General features: G+C 37.6%; 1 long non-coding RNA gene across 5 annotated transcripts in view; it reads right to left on the reverse strand.

Annotated features, from left to right (window-relative positions):
* The window catches only part of LOC103676622, a 213,160-nt gene that overhangs the window by 23,767 nt on the left and 174,249 nt on the right, over nucleotides 1-15,144 (reverse strand). The window lies entirely within an intron of this gene.

Here is a 15,144-nt window from a genome sequence, read left to right on the forward strand (position 1 = left end):
TTTATCGGGCTATATCTAGTCAGTGGACAAGCAAATTTTTTTAAATTCCTTACTTTGTATTGGGGTCCCAGAAACACCAGCCCTGTGCAGTGATTCCTTTGCTTTGGTTCAGTGGTTAATGATATACGGCAGAGAGAGTCCCTATATTTTCTTAAAAGCTACCATCTTTTCGTTCCCATAGGACTTGGGAGGTAGCACTCAGTGGACTGTCATGTCAGCCATCCGAGGATGCTGCTGGTTATGAGGGAAGTTAACTTCTATTTTGGTCACTGTAGGTGCTTCACTGGCCCAGAGGTTGGCAGACCCCAAGTCCTTCTGGAATGGTGCCTCTAACATGGTTCACACACCATTCCTTGAACAGAGGTACTGTGCCCTTACCCCCATTTCCCTTCTCCTCAAAGATACTACCCAACTTAGACCTAGACCCCACTCAGGATGTAATTTGCCATAGACTTGAGCCTTTTCTGTTGTTTGATTGATTTTGTTTTCTGGAGTTTTAGTGTTCTGGCACCTTCTTAGACTTAGGAAGCAATGTCTGGTCTTCTACCCAACATTTCCCGGAACTCCACAATCTCTCCCAGTAAACAATTTGTATTCCTACTTCCTACAGCTACTAGTTGGCTTTCTTTTTCTTTCCAAATTGAAGCAGCAATCTGATTCAAACTAATTTTCAGATGCAAAACTAATTTTTGGTTTTGAGTTGGAGTTTGAGTCTTATTGTCCTTGCAACTTTACTGCAGATGATATGCTCACCTTTTGTTCCACACGCCACTCTGCCCTCACCCTGATTTCTACTATGCTTATGCGTGTGTGCATGTTAGTAAGGAGACGGATGCCTGTTTGTATCTCTAGACAAGCATCTGCCATGGAGTTGAAACACTGGAAGAAATGAGTGTTTTTAAAAGAACTTTTCCTTTGTCACGAGATTATAAGGAAGAAGATATGCACATTCTTTTCTGGGTAATTATATCTCTCTGAGAGTGCCTCTGGGCATGTCTGTGGGAACCGTATATAAATGTGCTTTATAATAATTCTAATTGGGAAGTGGGTGAGAGAAAAAATGAAAGAAGGAACAACGCTGCTGACGTAGAATGATACAGAGAAAGCAGCAAGGTCATGGAGTCAGATGGCCCCGAGATTTCCTCCATCGGCTATCTGCTGGGTGACCTCAGACAGTCACTCAGGGTTTCAATTTTCTCACCTGTAAATGAAGACAACTTATGACCTGATAAAACCAAAAACAAATGGAGACCAGCCTTGAAAATTCCCTGAAAGGACAGAACCAGTTTAGTCATACAAACAAAGCTTAAGTTAGCTTATTTTGCAAGACTAACTTGACCTGGGTCAACTCTTGCTTATGCCTCTGAAAAATCACAACCCAAACTTAAACCCCCAAGGTTGATGTGAGATAACAACTGGCCAGTTCCCTATCATTTACAAAGATCTAATATTATAGCCAGTCACTGTGAAGAATAAACAGTCAGTGCTTTCTCACTGCATAAACCGCTTTATAACAATATACCCTTGAGCCTCATTCCATGTTTTGGTTTGAGTGTTCCCAGTTTGCAAGCTGCCTTTTTCAGTGTGTGCACAATACATTTTTACTAATTAGTACTTCAGTGATTCATTGGTTTTACTTTGGCTATTTCTAAACCTTAGATTATTTGAGGATTAAGTGCCCGGAACAGTGTAGGGGATCAATATATGTGGATCAATAAATTTCCTTTCCTTTCCTCAGTCAGCAAGTGTTGCTTCTAAGACCTTTAATGCTTCATGATCAAACTTAAAGGTCTAAGAAATAGCAACCGTTATTTAGTATTTTGTATCTAGGAGATGCTTGTCTCAGTGCTTTAATAGCTGCAGGAATCTATGGGACAGGTATTTTTGTAATTTGTGCTTTACAGGTGACTAGACTGAAGCTCAGAGATACTAACATGCTGATGGTCATAGAACTCCTCGGCTGAACTGGGATTTGAGGCCTGACAGACGGGCTCCAGATCCCACGCACTCTTACTGCATATGCCAAAACACCTCTTACAAAATGGTTATGCATGATGCAGAAATCAGAAATTTTCCCGAGATCCATTTTTTGGGAATTAGGAAGGAATAAAGTGGTCTTTCTCAAAGAGGGATGGGTAATGAGTCAGTATCCTACCAGGATCAGTGCTGTTTGTGAAAGTGCTGCCTATTCATTCACTCTGCGGTGCTTGAACAGTAAGCTTGCTTGATGTCAGGGTATCCTGACTGTCCCAGCTAGCGGAGGAACCAGTCTCAGCCTTCCACAGGATGGGTGGCTCTCTCCACCTGCCGTGGAAAAGACATCCACAGACTTTGTTTTCCAGCTGTCCCCTGGTCAATGGGACAAGGTACCTGGCTTGCTCAGACCCTAGTAAGTGAGCAGCTCCCTCATACAGACTGTCTATGTCAAACAGCCTGCTTATTTTCCCCTGAGCAGATCCCTTCTTCAAACTTGCCCTGTACGAGGAGACTGACAGGTAGAAGGGTGTTTCCTCTAGTAACAGAATGGATTTCGCTCTCCACAGGATGGTGTGAAACTGAGGACTGCCTGCATCCTCTGCTTGGTTAACTCTGACCCCAAAGGTTATTCCTTACCACACCATGTCACATTGTGGAATTTATTCCAACTCCATGCACAACAGGTGACAGCCCTGAACAACCCACCAAGCAAGAGAGTTGGTCAGCCATATAAGGGTACAGGACACTGTTCTTTTCAGCCACTAAGAGGCTTAAATGAAATGCTTATGCCTGCAGGATGATGACAATGATAAAACCTCCCACTTGTATCTTACTCTATGGTTCAAAAAGCATTTTTTCAGTTATTATCACATTTTACCCTAAGAGAAGGGAATACAAATTATTCACAGACAGCTGAGGCACTGAGAAACAGACACTTTTCCAGGTTTCACTCTGAGTAAACCCAAGAATCAGTGCTACAGCCAAAGGCTTCTGATGGTTTTACACCATGGTGCTTGAGAAATACCAGGTAATTAATTCAAAACTATTACTTTTAATTTTTTTTAATAATTTTTATTTTGTTATGTCACCATACAGTACATCCCCAGTTTTTGATGCAATGTTCCCTGATTCATTATTTGCATATAATACCCAGTGCACCATGCAATATGTGCCCTCCTTAATACCCATCACTGGCCTATCCCAATCCCTTACCCCTCTCCCCTCTGAAGCCCTCAGTTTGTTTCCCAGAGTCCATAGTCTCTCATGGTTCATTCCCCCTTCTGTTTAGCCACCCTTCCTTCTCCTACCGATCTTCCTTTTAAATACCAGTTTAGAGACTGCTCTCAGATGGGTAAGGATCCTTCGTGCACTGAATTATAATATTAGCTAAATATATCCAAGTTACATATAAATTGTAACCAGTCAAGGCAACGTGACAGTTTCTACTCCGGATGTTTCCTCTGTGTAGGCAGCAAGTATGCAGGCTCAGCTGAGCTGAGAAACCTTTCCATTTAGGGTGTATTTGGATACTGGTTGGAATAATTCTGCTATCAGCATGCTTTTTCTTTCCTGGCAGATCGTCTTTGATTCTTCATTTGCCAAGGTAATCTGATAAGCCATCCAATTAAGTGAAAGGAACAAGGATGGTCCTCTTTTTCTCCCAAGGTCAATGTTCTTCTATTACTCATTGCTTTTCATTTTTGTAGTCATTGTAAAATTGTTATCTCTAAGTGGACATATTATAGGTACATATCTTCTCAGCCACACTCCCCACCTTGGCACAAAAAGACCGCATACACAGTTGAACATGAGCCTATTGTGTGGACAGTAACCCTATAAGGACTTAAATAGTTGACAGGGTCCTTGTTCTTTGGGTCATTTTCTTTACTACACATAGACTTTTTGTCAGTACTGAAACCGCTGCCAAAGACTGCCGAATCTAGGTCTGAGTAGTGTTGATCCCTTGAACATTAGCTTTTTTATTGGGCGTCAGTAAAGGCCCTTGTCTTTGTTAAGATTCACCACCAAGAATTCCGCATGATACCATTTAACTTTTCTTCAAACAGGTAAATGCACAAAAGAGGTGAACACTTTCCATAGGAAAAACAGGTCAAGAAAAGAATAAATGATGCATATCTAATATAGATTAATTTATCCTCAAAAATCCATGATGGTACTTTTTCAGCCATCAGCAAAATATTAGTATTGGATATTGACACAGAAAACAGCAAAAATGCATTACTCAATGACTCCTATTCTTTGGTTTACCATTTTATGCATATATGTATTTATATTATATATTATATATATTTGTATATAAAATATAATCTAATATAATCTATTATAATCTATTATATCTATCTATCTATATATCAGTATATTTTACTTCTGTTGAAGGTGTTTGCACTTTGGACCATCAATAACAGGATGGTGTCAGAATATTGTATAACTGGAGCATGTGTTCTACCAATGATCCAAACCATATGTGTTTCAAAATAAATCATAGCAGATTATCATTTTTCAAGGGAAATGAGAATGAAAGATCAGAACAATACATTTACTTTTTTAAAAGATTTTAATTTTTTGAGAGGAGAGAGACAGCACGAGTAGGGGGGAGGGGCAGAAGGAGAGGGACAAGCAGACTCCCCACTGAGCTGGGAGCTTGATACCGCTCATCCCAGGACCCTTGGATCATGACCTGATCCGAAGGCAGACGCTTAACCGACTGAGCCACCCAGGCACCCCAGAACATTACATTTTCAATTAAATTCTTATTTTTCTCTATATTTGGTACTCAGAGGTTTTTGTTTTTAAGCTGGGTGACATATATCGCACGTTATTTATACATTCTCACATTTTGTATTTTGAAACTCATGTTTTAACAAATTGATAGTCCCTGTATTGTCTGGTAAACATAAGATAAAGGATTGGTTCTAATATTGAGTTTTACCTTCCAATGTCAGAACCTTAAATATTGATATATCCAAATGATTTTTTAAGATCAAATGATCAGTGATATTTATCAACTCGAGTAAAGATGTGTAACTGAATTTTACGAAAGCAGTACATTATTATTTGAACTCTATTTTGTATTCTGATTTTCATAGGTCTAATGTACAGCCAGTTCCCAGTCACCCTGAGAGCTAACCACCTTGAATCAGATGCAAATGATGACCTAGATATTTTAATCCAATTAAGGTGATGCAAAACCTTCTATAGATAAATAAAAATAGCTTATATCTGTGCACTCCATTTAATTCTGAACATACCAGTTTTTGTTTTCTGGATTTTTTTTTTTTTTTAAGATGACAGATTTGAGGTGAGTGGTCCTATTTAGGGATCATTTTGAATTGGCTTAGAATGGGGGAATTTCTTTCAGAGCATGATTCTAAAAGCATCATCCTCTTTCCCTTTTTTGCACTCCTTTTGCCAAAGAGCCTTTCTCCAGCCAGTTTTCAAATTTCATATAGCTAAAATTCTATAACTAGTGCTTTATTCCTTTAACCTCCATTAAATGTAAATTCCCTTCAGCAGAATAATAATTAAAGTGATTAGCATTGATAAGCTCTTCAGAGTAGTTCCCCAGAGAAGTTTTCATGAGGAGAAGAGAAAAAACATAATTCGAGGAAAAAAATGAATGTAGAATTGCAGACAGACTTCACTCATATCACTATTTTCCTAGGGCCAGCTCTAGGAACTAAGAAGGGCGGCACAAATACTTGGTGTAGTATATGGTAGAGCTGATTATTACTGAATTGGAAACCAAAGGACAGTTCCCTATCATAGAGGCATAATCATGCAGTGGATTTTCTGACCTGCTAGACTGCCAATTATCTGTCTATAATACAGAACGGTATAGTAAACTGAAAGACCACACGTATTTAAAACCTCGGAAAACATTGATTTCAGAACTGGAAGTGAAACTAATGAAAATTTGTTGACACTGAGGTAATTTTGAAAACAAACATTCAGAATCATCAATAAACATCATTGTAAACGTTGCTAACATGAACTGCAACATGATGTTTCAGTTTGGTATACCTCTCATGAGAATTTATTAAGGTTTTTATTTTAATTCCAGTGTAGTTAACGTACAATGTTATATTAATTTCAGGGGTACAGTATAGTGATTCAACAATTCAGTGCCCATTATGAGAAGTGTCTTTTTTTTTTTTTTTTTTTTTTTTACACAATAAGTGTACTCTTCAATCCCCATCACCGATCTCATGCATCCCCTCACCTACCTTCCTTCTGGTAACCATCAGTTTGTTCTCTATAGTTAAGACTTTGTTTCTTGGTTTGTGTCTCTTTTTTTTTTCTTTGCTCATTTGTTTTGTTTCTTAAATTCCACATATGAGTGAAATCATATGGTATGTATCTTTCTCTAACTTATTTCACTTAGGATAATACTCTCTAGCTCCAGACATACTGTTGCAAATGGCAAGATTTCATTCTTTTTCTTACAATTGAATAATATAATAAAATTTTATAATATTTATTATATTACACACACATACACCACTTCTTCTTTATCCATTCATCTATTGATGGGCATTGGGCTGTTTCCGTAATTTGGCTATTAAAAATAATGCAATAAACTTAGGGGTGCATGTATCCCTTTGAATTAGTGTTTTTGTATTTTTTGGGTAAATACCAAGTAGTGCAATTGCTGGATCGTATTATTTCTATTTTTGTTTTCCTTGCTTCAGGAGATTTATCTAGAAAAAAGTTGCTATGGCAATGGCAGGGAAATTACTGCTTGTGCTCTTCTCTGGGATTTTTATGGTTTCAGGTCTTACATTTAGGTCTTTAATCCATTTTGAATTTATTTTTGTGTATGGTGTTAGAAAGTGGCCTGGTTTCATTCTATTGCATGTAGCTGTCCAGATTTCCCCAACACCATTTGTTCAAGAATCTTTTTTCCATTGCATATTCTTGCCTCTTTTGCGAAAGATTAATTGACCATATAATAGTGGATTTATTTCTGGGATTTCTATTCTGTTCTATTGATCCATGTGTCTATTTTTATGCCAGTACCATACTGTTTTGATTACTACAGATTTGTAATATAACTTGAAGTCTGGAATTGTGACACCTCTAGTTTTGTGTTTTAAGACGGCTTTGGCTATTCAGGGTCTTTTGTGGTTCTATGTAAATTGTAGGATTGTTGTTCCAGCTCTGTGACAAATGCTGCTGGTATTTTGATAGGGATTGCAATAAATCTTTAGATTTCTTTTGGTAGTATAGACATTTTAACAATTTTGTTTCTCCAACTCAGGAGCATGGAATGTCTCTCCATTTCTTTGTGTTGTCTTAAATTTCTTTCATCACTATTTTATAGTTTTCAGTGTGCAGATGTTTTACCCCCTTGGTTAGGTTTATTCCTAGGTATTATTTTTAGTACAATTGTAAATGGGTTTTTCTTAATTCACTTTCTGCTGCTTCATTATTGGTGTATAGAAATGAAACACATTTCTGTACATTGATTGTGCATCCTGTGATTTCACTAAATTTGTGTTACTGATTCTAAGTGTTTTTTGGTGGAGTCCTGAGGGTTTTCTATATAGAGTATCCTATCATTTGCAAATAGTGAAATTTTTACTTCATGACTAATTTGGATGCCTTTTTATTTCTTTTTGTTGACTGACTGCTTTGGCTACAACTTCCAGTACTATGTTGAATAGAAGTGGTGAGAGTGGACAACCCTATTGTGTTCCTGACTATAGAGGAAAAGCTCTTAGATTTTCCCTACTGAGGATATTAGCTGTGGGTTTTTCATTTATAGCCTTTCTTATGTTGAGGTATGTTCCCTCTAAAACTATTTTTTTGAGGGTATTTATCAGGAATGGATGTTGTACTTTGTCAAATGCATCTATTGAAATGATCATATGGTTTTTATCCTTTCTCTTATTGATGTGCTGTATCACGTTGATTGATTTGTAAGTATGGAAGTGACTGTACATCCTGGGAATAAATCCCACCTGATCATGGTGACAGATTTTTTAAATGTCTTGTTAGATTCAGTTTGCTAAATTTTGTTGAGGATTTTTACATCTATGTTCATCAGAGATATTGGCATGTAGTTCCTTTGTGTGTGTGTGTGTGTGTGTGCGCGCGCATGTGTGTTTTTATCTTGTTGTGGTATCAGGGTGTAGCAGATACCAAATAGAATAGAATGAATTTAGAAGCTTTCATTCCTCTTCGATTTTTTGGAATAGTTTGAGAAAAATAGTATTAACTCTCCTTTAATTGTTTGGTAGCATTCATCTGTGAGGCCATCTGGTCCTGGACTTTTGTTTGTTGGGAGTTTTTTGATTACTGATTCAATTTCATTGTTGGTAATTGGTCAGTTCAAATTTTCTATTTCTTCCTGATTCCGTTTTGGGAGGTTATATGTTTCTAAAAAATTATCCATTTCTACTAGGTTGTCCAATTTGTTAGCAGATAATTTTTCATAATATTCTCTTATAATTGTATTTCTGGGATGTTAGTTGTTATTCCTCTTTCATTTCCGATTTTATTTCTTTGAGTTCTCCTTTTTCTTTCTTAATCTAAGGGATCATCAATTTTGTTGATCTTTCAAAGAACCAGTTCCTGGTTTCATTGATCTGCTCTATTGTTATTTTAGTTTCTATTTTGTTTATTTCTGCTCTAATCTTCATTTTTTCCTTCCTTCTACCAGTTTTGAGCTTTATTCTTCTTTTTCTTGCTTGAGGTAGACCTGCATTATTATAAACTTCCCTCTTGGAAAGGTTTTGCTGCATCTCATAGATTTGGGTTGTTGTGTTTTCATTTTCCTTTGTCTTCATGTATTTTTTGATTCTTCTTTAATTTCTTGGTTGACCCATTCATTATTTAGTAGCATGTTATTTAACCTCCATTTATTTGTTTTCTTTTCAGATTTTTTCTTCTGGTTGATTTCTAGTTTCATAAGATTATGGTCAGAAAAGATGTATAGTATGACTTTGATCTTTTTGAACTTCTTGAGACTTGTTTTGTGGCCTAATATGTGATCTACTCTGGAGAATGTTCCATGTGCACTTGAATGTGTATTCTGCTGTTTTAGGATGGAATGTTCTGAATATGTTAGATCTATATGGTTCAATGTGTCATTTAGAACCACCATTTCCTTGTGGATTTTCTGCTGAATCATCCACCTAATAATGTAAGTGGGGTGTTAAGGTTTATTATTGTATTACTATCATTTACTTCCTTTATGTTTGTTATTAGCTGCTTTATATATTCGGGTGCTCCCATGTTGGGTGTATAAATATTTACGGTTACATCCTATTTGATTTTCCCCTTTTTTATTAAATAGTGTCCTTTTTCTCTTGTTATAAAGTCTATGGGGCCCCTGGGTGGCTCAATCTGTTAAGTATCTGACTCTTGGTTTTGGCTCAGGTCATGATCTCATGGGTGGAGAGATTGAGCCCCACATCAGGGCTCAGTGGGGAGTCTGCTTAAAGATTCTCTCCCTGTGCCCCTCTCCTCTCTCTCTTACTCAAATAAGTTTAAAAAAAATAAAGTCTATTTTGTGTGATATAAGTATTGCTACCCCATCTTTTTACTTCCATTTGCATGAATAATTCTTTTCTATCCCTTCACTTTCAGTCTATGTGTCTACTGGTCTGAGGGAGAAGCAGCCCCCCCCCCCCCCCCCCGAGCAGGGAGCCCAATGTAGGGCTCGATCTCAGGACACCAGGATCATGACCTGAGCCAAAGACAGACACTTAACCAACTGAGCCATCTAGGCACCCCCATCAAAGTAATTATTGATAGGTATGTACTTATTGCCAGTTTGGTTTTGCAGTTCTTTTCTGTTCCTTTCTTCTCTTGCTCTCTTTCTTGTGCTTTGCTTGCTTTCTTTGGTGATATACTTGAATTGCTTTCTCTTTATTCTTTGTATATCTATTACTGGTTTTTTTATTTGTGGTTATCATTAGGTTTATATATAACATCTTTTGTATGTAGAGATCCATATTAAGTTGATGGTTGCTTAAGTTTGAACCCATTCTTTACTCCTCTCCTACTCCCCGCCCCCGAGTTTTAGGTATATGGTGTCATATTTATACACATTTGTTTTGTCAATCCTTGTGAATCCCTTGACTGATTTTTATAGATATACTTAATTTTACTGCTTTTGTGCTTCCTAATTTTCATACTCTCACTTATGGTCTTTCCACTCAAAGAATCCCCATTAACATTTCTTTTAGGGGCAGTTCAGTTATAATGAATTCCTTTAACTTTTGTTTGTTGTCTTAGAAACTCTTCATTTCTCTTTTTATTCTGAATGATAGCCTTGCTGGGTAGAGTCTTGTAGCTGCAGGTTTGTTTGATTTTTTCCTTTCTGTACTTTGAATAGATCATGCCACTCTTCTGGCCTGCCAAGTGTCTGCTGAGAAATCAGCTGATGGCCTTATGGAGTTTCCCTTGTATATAACTGCCTTCTTTTCTCTTGCTGCTTCTAAAATTCTCTCTTTATTGCTACTTTTCCCATTTTAATTACTTGTCTTGGTGTGGAACTCTTTGGGTAGATTTTGTTGGGGCTTGCTGTGCCTCCTGGAACTGAACTTTCTATTTCCTTTACCAGGTTTGGGAAGTTCTCTGCTATTATTTATTCAAATAATTTTTCTGTCCCTTTTTCTCTCTTCTCCTTCTGAGAACCCTATATTGCAAATGTGATTATGTTTGCTGGTATCAGTGAGTTCCCTATTTTCATTTTTATATTTTCTCTCTTGTTCAGCTTGATTGCTCTCTATTACTTAGTCTTCCAGGTCACTGATCTGTTCTGCTTCCTCTAATCTATTTATTCCATCTAGTGTATTTTTATTTCACTTATTGTGATCATCCCTGATTGGTTCTTATTTTTTTCTCTTTGTTAACAGTTTCACTGATTTCCTCTACTCTTTTCTCAAGTCTAGTGGAGAATCTTTATGATCATTGCTTTAATTCTCTCTCAGGCATATTACTTATATCTGCTTCACTTAGCTCTCTTGCTGTGATTTTGTCCTGTTATTGCATTTGGGACCTATTCCTATATGTCTTCATTTTATCTAACTCTCTGTTTCTATGTGTTTGGCAAGTCAGCTACATCTCCTGCTTTTCAAAGTAGTGACCTTATGAAGAGGTCCTATGGCGCCCTGTAATGCGGTACCCCTAGTCACCAGAACCTGGCACTTCATGGATATCTCCTATGTGTTTTTTGCCCTACTGTTGTGGCTAAGCTGCTTTTGCCTTTAGTCCACTCATGCACAGTGACTCTCTTTCCTGTTTGGGGCGAGGTTTTTGTCCCTGTGTTGTTAGTGGACCAGTCTAGGGCCTCACTGGGCTTGAGTTGAGTCAAACCAGGCATTTGCTGAGATGCAGTAGCACCAAACCGCAGGGACTTTTCCTTGTGTTGTCCCCTGAGAAGCTTATGTTGGTGGATGGGGCCTGAGCCCCCTGCTGGGGCAATAATTGAACTTGTGTGTGTGGCTTTCTTTCCACTCTTTCTGGGTCAGGGGTCACTTTTGAGTGGTGCTGGCCCCTGTCAGTGCCAGGCTTATGGTATTGTTTTGGATAGACACTTGCCAAAGGCCTACTGGAGTAGGTGGGTTCATAAGAGACGGTGGGAGTGTTAGCAAGGTTTGTGGAAGTCTGCTATTTGTGCAGGCAGGTTTGGAGCCACTTTAAAAACTCCTGCTGCAGGGCTGGAGGGGCTGAGTCAGCAGTAGAGCACAGAGGCAAGGCACACAGTGCCAGCAACGTCCACAGTGGTGGTCTGTGGGAGGGGATCTCAGCTGCTCAAAACTCTTATAGAGTCAGGCCAGGTACAAGGGGGGTGGGGAGCACTGCTAGCAAGCTAGGTGGAGAGTGTTGACACTGCCCTGGTTCCTACAGATGTCCATGTTTCTTGGCTGGGGTGTGCAGGAGGAAATGGTGCCTACCAGCTCTTTTGTTCTTGGAGACGTCTCCCAACGATGCCTGCCCCTCCAACACAAGCTCTGAGATTAGTAAACAAATCTCCCTCTGGTATACCCCAGGCATTTTTCAAACTGCTATTTCTCAGAGGAGCTATTTGTTGTGCTATGTCTTTAAGGGGTAGAATTCAGTCTCTCCTTATCCTTCCTGCTGACTATAAGTACTACAAAATTATGCCTCTCTGGTATTCAAAGCCAAATGTTATTGGGATTTGTCTTTGCTGTGTGGGTCCCCCATGCCTGGGGTGCAGTGCAGGTCTCTTTCTTTTCCCTTTCCATGCCTGAGGTGTTCCTCCCATGGACAGTCACCCGGTCTGTTTGGCTCCCAACTTGTATCTGCCCCTTCCTACACTCTTGGATGTGGCCTCTTCCCTATGTTTATCTATCTGTGAAGAGTGTGTTCTGCCAGTGTTTGGGTCATTTGCTGGTTATTTAAACTGATGTTGGTGTTATGTTGGTGTACCTATGGAATGAGCTGAGCTTTGGATCCCCTACTCCACCATCTTCCCTGGAAGTCTGGGTTATTTTGTCGTTGTTGGTTTTCGTTTGTTTGTTTTCTGGTGTTTAGCTATGTAAGCTCTTTATAGAGTGTGAATACTAACCCTTTACTAGATACATCATTTGCAAGTATCTTCTCCCATCCCATAGGTTGCCTTTTGTTAATGGTTTCCTTCACCATGCATACCACCCCACATCCGTCAGAAAGGTTAAAATTAACACAGCAAGCACCAGATGTTGGCATGGATGTGGAGAAAGGGGAAACCTCTTCTGCTGTTGGTGGGAATGCAAACTGGTGCAGCCACACTGATGGAAGTTCCTCAAAAAAAATAGAACTAACCTATGATCCAGCAATTGCACTATTAGGTATTTACCCAAAGAATACAAAAATGCTAATTCAGAGGGATACAGGCACACTGGTGTTTGTAGCAGCATTATCTACAATAGCAAAACTATGGAAACAAGGCAGAAAACAACAAATATTGGTGACGATATAGAGAAAGGGGAACCCTCTTACACTGTTGGTAGGAATGCAAACTGGTGCGGCCACTCTGGAAAACAGTATGGAAGGTCCTCCAAAAGTTAAGAACTATCTATGACCCAGCAATTGCAGTACTAGGTATTGCACTATCTAATACACACACAATGGAATATTACTCAGCCATCAAAAATGATGAAATCTTGCCATTTGAAACAACATGGTTGGAGCTAGAGGATATTAAGCTAAATGAAATAAGTCCAAGAAAGACAAATACCATATGATTTCACTCATGTGGAATTTAAGAAACAAAACGGATGAACATAGGAAGAGGAAGACGAAAAAGAGAAAAAATAGAGAGGAAGCAAACTATGAGATGTTAAGAGAGAACAAACTGAAGGTTGATGAGGAGAGGTGGGTGGGGGATGGGCTAAATAGGGGATGGGTATTAAAGGGGGCACTTGTGATGAGCACTAGGTGTTATATGTAAGTGATGATGCACTAAATTCTCCTGAAACCAATATTACACTATATGCAAACTAAATAGAATTTGAATAAGAACTTGAAACAAAAAAGATGTTGAAAAGAAAAAAAACTTTTCATTTTGTTGTAGTCCCAATAGATTGATTTTGTTTTTGTTTCCTTGCCTGAGGAGACCTATCTATAAAAATGTTTCTGTGGCCAAGGGTAAAAAAATTACTACCTATGTTTTCTTCTAAGAGTTCTAGGGTTCAGGTCCTTCATCCATTTTGAATTTTTTTTTTTTTATGGTATAAGGAAGTGGTCCAGTTTCATTCTTGTCTATGTAGCTATTGAAGAGACTGTCTTTTCCCCATTGACAAAGGAGGCAAGAATATACATAAATTGACCATATAATCGTGGGTGTATTTCTGGGCTCTGTATCTTTTTCCAATGATCTATGTGTCTGTTTTTGTGCAAGAACTGTACTGTTTTGATTACTACAGTTTTGTTGTCTATCTTGAAATCTGGATATCTGTTTCCTTCACCGGATTAGGGAAGTGTCTATCCATAAAAGAATGGATAAAGAAAATGTGAGCTATGTATCTATATATATCTACATATATAGATCATATAGTATATAGATATATATGAAATGAAATATTACTCAGCCATAAAAACAAATGAGAATCTGCCATTTGCAACAACATAGATGGACCTAGAGGATAAAATGCTAAGTGAAATAAGCCAGAGAAAGACAAATAGCATATGATTCACTCATATATGTAATTTATGAAACAAAACAAATGAAGAAGAAAAAAAGACAACCTGGTGGTTGCCAGAGGGGAGGTGGGTGGAGGGATAGGTGAAATAGATAAAGGGGATTAAGAGTACACTTATCTTAATGAGCACTGAGAAATCTATATAATTGTTGAATCACTATATTGTACCTCTGAAATTAACACTGTATGTTATTTATTCGTCAATAAAATACAAATTTAAATTTAAAATTTGAAAAAACTAAATTTTGCTCACAAAAAGGTAACCTTCTATATTTGCCTTTGATATCTTTCACTTTGGTTAAATGGATAATAGGATCACAAATCACTATGAAGTAATATTTAATCAAATGTTCAAACCCTTTGATATATTTTTTACATACTTCCCAAAATCAAATTCTAAAGTGAAGTGTTTTTATCCACAATCCAACTGAAAATATTTTTATGAAAAATTTAGGCTTATTTGGTATGTTAAATTACATGGGAAGCATTGTTTAGAACGTGATATGAAGCCCTCTTGGATTATATCTATCTGGATATATTATTCAAAGAAGTGTTCTAAAAATTGTATGAAACTCCTAGAAATCTGATGTTCTGTTATGTTTTCTTGCAGTGTTGTTAGTCACAGAAATAACCAAATTTCCTTGTCAACTGCATTGTAACGTACTCTAAACAGATCTTTAAGCATGGCCATTTTTCTAAAGTTTTATTTACAAACTTTTATTCAGATTCTTTTATAAAAGTGTCCTGCAACTGTGCTTCATGTTCAATGAGACTTGTGGAAAAAACTCCGAACACACTTCTTTAAGATCATAAAATTAAAGTAGGTAAAAATTTCTGGAACTATTGATTATAATATTTATAGCTTTTCATTTGAGACATTGCTAATTTTTTAAATGCTTTGTTTTTATAGATTTAAGAAAACTTTTTCTCTTAAACTGACTTAACAGCAATTTCATAATACATACCTTTGTGGACGAATTGAAACATTTAT

This window comes from Ursus maritimus, unplaced genomic scaffold (assembly GCF_017311325.1).
Source record: "Ursus maritimus isolate PB19 unplaced genomic scaffold, ASM1731132v1 scaffold_3, whole genome shotgun sequence".
NCBI classification, from domain to species: Eukaryota; Metazoa; Chordata; class Mammalia; order Carnivora; family Ursidae; genus Ursus; species Ursus maritimus.